The 9172-nt window shown below is 57.8% G+C and overlaps 1 protein-coding gene across 2 annotated transcripts in view; it reads right to left on the reverse strand.

Moving 5' to 3' along the window:
- SH3BP4 (SH3 domain binding protein 4) overlaps positions 1 to 8682 on the reverse strand; it is a 32903-nt gene extending 24221 nt beyond the window's left edge. Inside the window, exon 1 of one of the 2 annotated variants that reach the window (XM_069021676.1) lies at positions 8594 to 8682. The gene's annotated coding sequence lies outside the window, so the exon portion shown is untranslated. The remainder of the gene's footprint in view (positions 1 to 8593) is intronic. The other variant, XM_069021677.1, reaches the window with a different exon arrangement.
- Between the last annotated feature and the right edge of the window lie 490 nt (positions 8683 to 9172).

Genomic DNA, 9172 nt, shown 5'->3' on the forward strand with positions numbered 1-9172 from the left:
AGAATTCCAGGGATCCAGGGGCAGCCCCAGCTGTGCCAGGGAGCCTGCCCACCCTCACAGCCAGGAATTCCTTCCCAATATCCCATCCAACCCTGCCCTCCAAACCTGGGAGTTTAAAGCCCTTCCCCCTTGTCCTGTGACTCCGTGCCCTCGTCAAACATCTCCCACAGCAGGTCCAGGAGCAGGGATGCTCTGGAGAGCACAGCACATCCCGTGGGGATTCGGATGAGTCCCCGTGTCCTCCCCGTCACCGGGCTGGAGCTGCGACCTCATTCCAGGGATCTCATCGGGCTCTGCAGGAGCCCAGATGGACCGTCTGGCTAATTGAGTTAATTAAAGCATTTTTCAGCAGCGATTAACTTTCAGGCAGCCTCTCCCTGGGGAGCAGGGGCCACAGCTCGGGAAAGACGGGAAAAATTACTTGGAAGCACCGACAGCACTGAGCTGTTCCTCTGCAGCGTTTGCTGACTCCAACAACTCGCAGTGAAAAAACCAACCCTGAGTCCCCAAAACTTCACCTGTTTTCCAGGCTGAGCAGGATGTGAAGAGCCAGGCAGCGGAGGGGAGCTGCCACACTGGTGTCCCGATCCCAGAGCATCCTTCCCAACCTTGGAATGATGAGCTGGTCAAGGCCAGTGGCTCTGTTTTGCTGACAAGGTAACTGCCACCCCCCCAGGGACAGCAAATGTCCATGGCCCATTCCCAGAAAACCAAGGAAAACTTTTCCAAAGACCCCAGCAAAGCCTTGTTTTGCAGTCTCACTCCCCGACAAGGTTGGCTGCTGGAAAGGAGACGCTTCCTGGGAAGTTGGTATCAAAAAAAAGGCACAAAACACCCCCAAAATAACCCACCCCGGTGCTGGGGATGCCAACTTTTCCTCCCCTTTCCCCAAAAATCCCACCTGTCCCATCCCAGCAATCATGGGATGCATCCCTGCAGAGCTACCATTTGTGGGGAGGTTGCTCCAGGAAACCTGGAGCCAACAGCATGCACAGGGAAGGAGGAGCTGGAGCTCGGGAAGACAAGCTGTGGGATGCATTCCTCCCTTCTCCTCCTCCCTTTTTGTGGAATGCATCCCCCATCTCCTGCTGTCTTTTTTGTGGGATGCACTTGGGCATCTCCTCTTTCTTTTTCTGGGATGCACCCCCATCTCCTCCTCCTTTCTCTCTTGTGGGATTTCCTCACATCTCCTCCTTTTGAGGGATACCCCCACCTCCTCATCCTTTTTCTTTTTTTTTACAGGATACACTCGGCCAACTCCTCTTTTTTCCAGGAGGCACCCACGCATCCCCTTCTCCTTTTGTGGGATGCACTTGCACATCTCTTTTTATCCAGGATCTCCCCACGCATCCGCTCCTCCTGCTTTCTCTTTTTTTCTGGGATGCACTCACACATCTCCTCCTTTTCTGCAGGATGTATTCCCCACCTCCTCCTTTTTCTGGGATGCACCCCTACCTCCTCCTCCTTTTCTTGCAGGATACACTCAAAAGCATCTCCTGCTTTTGTGGGATGAACCCACGGATCTCCTCTTCTTTTTCACGATGCACTCAAGCACCTCCTCTTTTTCCCACCCCAAACCTTATCCATTGCAAGGACCAGTTGCTCCCAGGCCCATTGGGAACTATTCCTTGCGCCTCCTTACGGATCCCAACAGCTCCACCTGCCCCAAAGGCGCAGCCACACGCACCTGAAAAAACCCACTGAGGGTGTTTTTGGCAAAAGAAGCACGGAGGGGACTTGGGGGAGGGAGCAGAGCGATTCCCAAGGCTGCCTTTCCATGCAGCCTTCCCAGAGCAACCCCACCCTGGGAGCCCTAATCTGATGGCAGCTTTTCTATGGAGCAGCCAGGATAGGGAGGGAGAGAGGCTGGAGAAGGGGGGGGAAAGAAAGCAAGGAAATGCCTCAGAGGTGAGGAGGTTTTTTTCTGGCCGGGGCCGCCTTGTTTTGTTCGCCTGCCTCCAGCGCGCTGCCATTTTCCGGAAGCTGGAGCGCTCACCAAAAAAAAAATGGGAAGTTTCTCTTTGTTTAATTTTAGCCATGGCAGCCTCTGCAGAGAGGGACCCAGCAGCCCCCCACCCTGGGCTGCTCTGGGAACGGATGTGAGCCAAGAGGACGGAGCTGCAGCAGGGAATGAGGCAGGAATTAAGGGTTTCACATCTCCCACAGCCACACGAGCCGGGTTGAAATGCTCTCAGTCCCAGAGGTGGGTGAGACTTGGGAGACTTTGCTCTGAACTCCCTGCGTGACCACCACATCCGTTATTCCAATTCCTGCTCCTTTTTGGCTCCCTCTCTCCACCCTTTACCTGTGGAGGTGTTTTTAGATGGATAACTTCAGCATCTTCCCCCGCCACACCAAGCAAAACGATGGATGCTGCGCCCAGCCCCGGACACACCGAGAATCCAACCAAACCCACTCTCGGACTTATCCCAGAGTCACAATTTAGGGTGTAAAAGACCTTTAGGATCACTGCTTCCAGCAGCAGTGCCCATTAAAACACCTCCTGCCCCGCTCCTCTGCGCTGACCCGGCCGGCACCACACCGTTGATTGTTCCATTCCCAAAACGCCTTTTCTCCCTGTTCCTAAGGAAACAGCCGGCGGCTGTTCAAACAAGGCCACACACCACGCCAACCCTGCCCCCCAAAAACGACCTGAAACGCTTTGTAGGGATGACCTAAAGCACTTTACCCGGGTGGAGTGGCCAGGCACGGCAGGAGAAGGGCGGCAGCTGGATTTAGCCCCGGAGAGAGGGAAGCACGGAGCCGTGCCCGGAGCTCGTGCAGCACAGGATGAGCAGGGCAGCCTCCCAACCCCACACCACAGCCAGGAGTCCTTGCTGGGTCAAAATTTTCTGGAGTCAGCTGGAAAACATCTGGTTTGGCTCCGTGGCAGCGATTTCCCTCTTGGAAATGATGGGATGGTCCCCAGGGCAACCCTCCCGTGGGGCAGGAGAGGAAGCAACACCAGAGAACACAGAGAACAGTGAGAAGGAAAGGCTTTCACAATATTATTATTATTTATTATATTAATATTATTGTTGTTATTGTTATTATTAAAGCTTTCCCCATATTTAACAAGACTGCAAACCAGATGTGCATCACCATCCCTCCAACTTACACAAACAGCACCCAGATGATGCAAAAATCACCCAATCCCAACATGGTTTGGGTTGGAAGAGACCTCAAAGCTCATCCCATTCCACCCCCTGCCATGGGCAGGGACACCTTCCACTATCCCAGGATGCTCCAAGCCCCATCCAACCTGGCCTTGGGCACTGCCAGGGATCCAGGGACAGCCACAGCTGCTCTGGGCACCCTGTGCCAGGGCCTGCCCACCCTCCCAGGGGAGAATTCCTTCCCAATATCCCATCTAAACCAACTCTCTTTCTTTTTGAAGCCATTTCACTTGGAAGAAACACAGGAGTGATTACAAAATAAGTGGCTGGGCCACCTTCCACCTTTGTACTTTAATATTCAGAGGTTTGAGGCTACAAAGCTTTTCTCCCAAACTGAAAGAAACTGGATATTGGGAAGGAATTGTTCCCTGGGAGGGTGGGCAGGCCCTGGCACAGGGTGCCCAGAGCAGCTGGGGCTGCCCCTGGATCCCTGGCAGTGCCCAAGGCCAGGCTGGACATTGGGGCTTGGAGCAGCCTGGGACAGTGGGAGGTGTCCCTGCCTATGGCAGGGGCTGAGATGGGATGGGATGGGCTTTAAGGTCCCTCCAGCCCAAACCAATCTGGGATTCTGTGATAGTCCTATAAAGAGAATTTGGGATGTGACACTACCTCTCTCCAGGGCAGAGCGGGAACACCCACTTATGTAGGGAAAAGCAGGAACACTTCTTTAGCCCCAGGAGCTGGGGAATGAGAGCACTGCTCTCTCACTGCTATGCCAGCTGGGAATGGGAATGGTGCCTCCCAGCACTGAAAATAACCCCTCACACAAATCCACACAGAATCAGTGGGTTAAAAATAGAAACATCCCATGGGACTGGGGGCACCGTTCAAGGGGTTCCCACTGGAGGGGCAGCAGCTTGGCCACCAAAAAAAATGGGATTAAAGCTAGGGAATGCTGCTTGTGGCACACCGAGTGATCCCTCCCAAAAACGTGTGACCCACCCAAAATGCCACCTTCCCCAGCAGAGGGGGAAAAAAGAGAATCCAGGGCCAGGAGGAAAGAGTTGGAAGTTTTACAGCCCGCTCTCTGATCCGTGAAAAGCTGCCTTCACCCTGGGAAACACCTGGACCCACAGGCCCCCCCCCCGAGGCAGCAGAGGGGTTCCATGTGCTCCTGCATTCCCTGGCGCTGGGAGCCATCCACACACATCCCTGTCCACACTCCCACGCTTTTCCTTAGGAGCCCACGGGAGCAGAAATACACGGAAATCACTCCCAGCACCACCGGGAGAAATTAAGGCCCCCGGGCTGCAAGGAGGACCACGGGAGGGGGGAGATGCCATAGGTATCCTGAGAAATGATCCTTCAGCGCGGTGTTAATGGAACTGGGACATCACTTGGGCACTAAAAACCAGCTCTGAGCCGCTGGGAGCGAGTCCTTCCGCCTTGTCTGGGAAGCAGAGGGACTTGTCAGGGCACGCGCGTGCCAAAGCTGCAGGTCCTGCAAGAGCCTTCTCCCTTCTCCCCTTCCTAAAATCCCAGACATTATTGATGTGTGCTCACAAAGCCAGCTGGGGCTGCAAATCCTTCTGAATTTACAAAAACCCTGCAGCCCCGTAAGCACTGCCCTGGTGTCCCCACAGCTCGGTGATGCCAACCCTTCAGCTCCTTTAGGGACAGGACTCAGCCCCACTGCCTCCACCAGGAGCAGCCCAGGCTTTCTCCTGCCCCTTTCCAAGTCCAAGAGGGATTTTCCCCGTGCCAGCGCCGGCGGAGCCACGTGCTCCCTGCCCCAGCCAAGGCTGGCACGGCGCTGCCGAGGCCCCTGGACAATGCCAGCCCTGTGCCCAAGGACCGGCCCATCCAGGGATTGTTTGCCCAGAGGGAGCCACGGGAAGGGAAGCATCCCCCACTCAGCTCCAGGACACACTCTGTGCTTTTAAATCTCACCCTGCAAATTTTGGGAGCAGCTTGGAAGGGTCCTGAGCTGGTGCTGACACTGGAGATGCCTCCCCCATCCCAGAGGGCAGGGAACCCCAGCAGCACCCACACCTTGCTCTCCATGAACACCTCACTGCAGCCACCAGGGAATCCCAGATGGGTTTGGGTTGGAAGGACCTTAAAGCCCATCCCTTTCCACCCCTTCCACAGGCAGGGATACCCTCCACTATCCCAGGCTGCTCCAAGCCCCAGTGTCCAGCCTGGCCTTGGACACTGCCAGGGATCCAGGGGCAGCCACAGCTGCTCTGGGCACCCTGTGCCAGGGCCTGCCCACCCTCCCAGGGAACAATTCCTTCCCAATATCCCATCCAACCCTGCCCTCTGGCAGTGGGAAGCCATTCCCTGTGTCCTGTCCCTCCATGCCTTGTCCCCAGTCCCTCTGCAGCTCTCCTGGAGCCCCTTTAGGCCCTGCAAGGGGCTCTGAGCTCTCCCTGGAGCCTTCTCTCCTCCAGGTGAGCACCCCCAGCTCTCCCAGCGGGTTCCCATTAAGATATCCCAGTTAAGAAGCAGAAATCAATTTTCCAGAGGCTTGATCCCCTCATTTTGAAGCTGCCTCATCCCTGGTCACTGGGGAAGTCAACATTTGGCTACAAAACCTTCCTGGGTGTTGCCACCCCCTCTCTGTGACAGGGACAGGACCCCAGGAACGGCTGGAGCTGTGCCAGGAGAGGTTTAGGTTGGAGATCAGGGAAAGGTCCTTCCCCCAGAGGGTGCTGGGCACTGCCCAGGCTCCCCAGGGAATGGGCACGGCCCCGAGGCTGCCAGAGCTCCAGGAGCGTTTGGACAGCGCTGCCAGGGATGCCCAGGGTGGGATTGGTGGGGGGTCTGTGCGGGGACAGGGGTTGGACAGGATGATCCTTGGGGTCCCTTCCAACTCAGGAGATTCCATGATTCTATGAAAACCCATCCCAGCTCCTCACCAGCTCCTGGGCAGCCTCTGGGCAGTCTGCAAAGCTCAGGTGCTTTCAGGATGAATTTTGGGCAGGAACGAAAAGGCAGGTGCCAAACCCGAGGCCGAGAGGCTCCGAGGTGAGGTTATTTGCATTCGCTCCTGTGCCAGCTGCCGTCCGAAATCCACCCACGGAGCCAGGAGGCGACGCAGCTCCCAAACCACTTGGAAATGAGAAGACTGAGGAGGATGCAAATTCCCCTGCACGTCCCGACCTCTCCAGCTGCCAGCTCCCTCCTCACACACAACCCCGGCCATGAAAACGCCTCTTGCCATATTTAAATGATTTTCCCATTAAAAAAAACAAAAACAAACCAAAACCAACAAAACCCCACACAGCGTCTAAACCACCTCCTTACCATCCACACAAGCTCTTGAGAGAGCAACCCCACCAGGCTAAAAGGAATATTTTAGCTTGGCAAATAGTTCTCCTCTCATTAAAAGGAGAACGTAACGAGGATGCCGAGCAGCGGCTGCAATCGCTCCACGCTGCTCCGGCTTTAGTTGATTAAAAGTAACGAAGCTGCTATTTTTGAAAAGCACATTCCCTTCCATGGCCTGGACGGGGTTATTTTGGAAATACAAATCCATGGAAAGCTGGCATCTCTGCTTGCGAAATTCCCCAGCCAGGACGGGATGCGCTCAGAGGAGGCTGCGGGTCCGTGGGATGGGGGGGTCACGAGAAAAGTGGGAATTCTCTGGCTGTGAGCAACCAGCGGGGGTAAAGCTCACTGTGGGAAGAACATGGAGACCCTGGAAAGGCGAGGGAATCCTCATGGCATCGTGGGAGGTTTGGGCTGGAAAGGACCTTAAAGTTCACCTCATGGATAGGGACACCTTCCAGCAGACCAGGGTTGCTCCAAGCCCCATCCAAAACTTCCAGGGATGGGGCTTGGAGCAACCAAGCTTGTCAGGGCAAGAAAAAAGGAGGAAAGAAGGGAAAAGCAGAACAGGAGGGAAGAGCTGCCACCAGAGATGCTGTCCCCTCGGCAGGGTCTGCCGGGAGCAAGAGCCAGGAGGAGACACGACCGTTCCGAGGATCCCAGAATTACTCAGGTTGGAAAAGCTCTCTGAAGTCATCAAATCCAAGCATTAACCCAAGTGCCAAACCCACCTCTAACCCCTGTCCCCATCCCAGGAGGACTTCGCTCTCATTATCAAGGAATTTCTTACTTTAAGGCAAATGTAAGCATCCGCTGCTGCAGTCAGGCACGAGGAAATCAAGGATGAATCCTTATTCCAGAGTCTCGGCATCCAGACACAGCTGTCAACACAACACACCCCCCTCTCCCATCTCCTGCCCGAGCTGCTGCTCCGTTCAGCATAACTCAATTATCAACTTGTAATGTATATATTAATTAACAGCCAAAACTTAATCATTGCAAATCTCAGGGAAGGACAGGCTCGGGGAGGGGGAAGGCAGTGATGGGCATTCCAGAGCAGGGATGCTTCGCTAGGAATTTGCATCCGCCTGATCCCACATCCCACAGCTCCTCTGGGTTTTGGGGGCTCCGATGCAACGTGGTTTAATTTGGGCGGAGACACAAAATGACTCACGGTCACTGCTGTCCCCTCCTCGGCACCAAAGTTATGCTGAGCCTAAGTAACTCCTGAACAGCCAGGGATCCCAAAAAATGGGTATTCCTGGGAGCCCGAGGCTGCAGCACATCACACACCCGCACAACACTGTCCCGGGAGCAACAGCTGGGAAACCAAGCCCTGCGCAGCATCCCTCGCTTCCACAGCATCGCCCGCGGGCAGCCAGCAAGGAGCAACGGGGTCAGCGACCCCTCGGCGAGCCCCAGCTGGGAAAACCCTCCTGGAAAATGAACGCCAGGCACAGCCGCTGGAATGCTGCTCAAAACAGCCGCGAACTCCCTGCAGCGCCCCAGAAGAGGAGCCACCCCGGTCCCTCTGCAGGACACCGAGAAGCGCCCGGCGACACCGGCAGGCTGGCAGCGCTGCGAGCCGGTGCCCAGGGTCCCCATCCCCGGTGGCAGTGCCAGCGGGGGACGCGGGGCAGGAGCGCACCCGCACGGAGGGCACTGCACAGCCCCGGAGCGGGGGCTGGCACGGCCCCGGGGAACGGGGACACGGAGCCACGCGTGACACGGTCACGTCTGCAGCCTCACACAGCGGGGACAGCGGGACACGGACACCGAGGACAAGGCAGAGTCACGCACACGGGGGACACAACACACACACACACACGGGGGAGATGCGACACGCACAGCCACACGCGACACCCAGCCTGGCGCGCGCAGAGGACACACGACACAGCCACACTGACTGACACACACGCGCGGGACACTTACACGGAGCCCCACGCACACAAACACCCACGCTCTCCCTCTCCCCAGCCGCCTCCCCGCGCTCCGCCGCTGCCTCAGCCCCGACCCTCCACCACCGCCCGCCCGCCCGCCCGGCGCCGCCGCCGCTCCAAACTTTTCCCCGGCGGCCCCGGGAGCCCGCGGGGAGCCGCTGCCGCCCTCGGTAGCCCCGGGGTTCGCCCGCTCCCGCCTCTCACCTGCGCCCGCTCCGGCACCGGGACCACCGGGACCACCGGGACCCAGCCCCGCCGCGCTCCCGCGCGCGCCTCCGCCGGCACGGGCCGCGCGCGCCCGCCCGCGCTGACGTCACTGCGGGGCGTGGCCGGGGGGCGTGGCCCAGCGGAGGGGCGGGAGCGGGGGGTGCGGGGAGGGGAAGGGCAGGGAAGGGGAGGGAGGGGGAAGGGAAGGGAGATGGTGGTGTAAAACACGCGTGGAAGGGTGGGAGTGTGCTCGTGCAAGGGGCACCGAGCGGGCGTGCACCGGGGGAAGCTGTGCAAGGCGCGCGGGGTGTGGCTGTCCCCGCGCGAGGGGCAGCGCGGGTGCGGAGCGAGTGTCCGCGGAATGGGTGTCCTTGTGCAAAATACCGCGGGCGGAACGACCCTTCTGCGCCAAGGCACGGTGCTTGCGCGAAATGAATTGTCACGGAGCGGTGTCCTTGTGCAAAACATGGGAGGGGGTGTGGCTGCCCCCGTGCAAGGGGCAGTGCTTGTGGAAATCACGCCCGCCCAGCCCGGCGGTGGTGGTGGGCGAACTCAAACCCTTCCTTCCCTTGGACG

This window comes from Aphelocoma coerulescens, chromosome 7, assembly GCF_041296385.1.
Source record: "Aphelocoma coerulescens isolate FSJ_1873_10779 chromosome 7, UR_Acoe_1.0, whole genome shotgun sequence".
NCBI lineage: Eukaryota > Metazoa > Chordata > Aves > Passeriformes > Corvidae > Aphelocoma > Aphelocoma coerulescens.